Below are 1,522 nucleotides of genomic sequence, written 5' to 3' on the forward strand. Positions count from 1 at the left end.
TTCTGCAGGCCTGGAGTGCTGGGGATCATGCATCTGCTCCGTGCTCCCTTGCTGTCATCTGTCTTCTGCTCCATCACTAGACCAACTTTATTTTCTTAGCTTAACCTTTAAGTACAAAAGGTCTTTGGTCCTGTGGGGTTTGGGTTTTCCTCTGGAAAATGCCTCACTTTTTTATTTTGGTTTTGCTATCATCTTCAAAAACCTGAAGGAAGCGCATGTAGAAGCTCAGTTGATTAAGGTACACAGCCAGTTTTTGTGTTGCTTTGCTCCTTTCTCTTGGCTGTGAGACTGATGCTCTGTTTGCCTTGTATCATGTTTTAAATATGAAACCTTTTTGCATGTTGTTATTCTGTARCATCAGCCTGGCTTATTCACCAAAGCCTAAAAAATTTATTCTCATTGTAAATATTCAGAGCAGGAATCTGTGTTCCTGGCCCCGTATGTTTGAGCTCAGTTGTGTTTCTAAGCAACTTGCAGAAATGTGCTTTTGGCAGCTGCTCTGGATGATGCTTCTGGGGTGGCTGTGTGTGCTGTCGTGTGTTCCCTTCCTTCTGCCCTGGCCAGAGCTGCTGCACGGCCTCAGGCTCAGCGAGGATTTGCTTCTGGCTGTGTCACTGCYACTGCCAGTCTGGGGAATGGCAAATCTTGTGGGGGAGTCTTCCCCTTGGATCCACTCAGATTCCTTCAGGCTTTTCCCTTGGTCAGGGTTGGTTTGGTTTTGTCAGAGGGACCAAACATGAGCTGTGTTGTGTGAGTGATTCCATTTTTTGTGAATCAAATTTCAGACTAATCTTGTGCCTGAAGAAATGGCATCAGGACCAAGCCTTTGGGTGTGAGTGATCCTCAGCACAGCCTGTGTTTGCTTTTGCCTTTGCTGAGTGCCAAAAATCCTGCTCTGAAAGAATAATTAAAAATAATGCAAGGTTTTAATTTTAGAACTTGTATCAATGTAATATTCCCAGCAATATTTCACAGTTCATGTGTTGTGAGAAGTGGTCTTTGCCTCCCAAACKGAGCTGAGCAGAACATGTGCACTGTTGTTAATGTGGCACTTTCCAAATGGAGAGCTCAGGTGCGGGGGAATTCTGTTCAAACAGAAACWGCTTTGCTGTGGCTGGGAGGTTGTACTGGTGGCAGTGGCTGAACAAGGAACAAGGCAGAAAGTCTGCAGTGGTTGTTGGGTGAAGTGGAGGCATGTGAGGAGAGGGTCGTGTCCCTGTAGCCATTCCCTGTCCCTGTGGCCATTCCCCGTCCCTGCAGCCATTCCCTGTCCCTGTGGCCATTCCCTGTCCCTGCGGCCATTCCCTGTCCCTGCGGTCATTCCCTGTCCCTGGGGCCATTCCCTGTCCCTGTGGCCATTCCCTGTCCCTGCGGCCATTCCCTGTCCCTGCGGTCATTCCCTGTCCCTGGGGCCATTCCCTGTCCCTGNCATTCCCTGTCCCTGGGGCCATTCCCTGTCCCTGGGGCCAATCCCTGTCCCTGTGGCTATTCCCTGTCCCTGTGGCCATTCCCTGTCCCTGTG

This window comes from Malurus melanocephalus, unplaced genomic scaffold (genome assembly GCF_030028575.1).
Source record: "Malurus melanocephalus ecotype Western Australia unplaced genomic scaffold, MMel_1.1 scaffold_811, whole genome shotgun sequence".
Classification (NCBI taxonomy): domain Eukaryota; kingdom Metazoa; phylum Chordata; class Aves; order Passeriformes; family Maluridae; genus Malurus; species Malurus melanocephalus.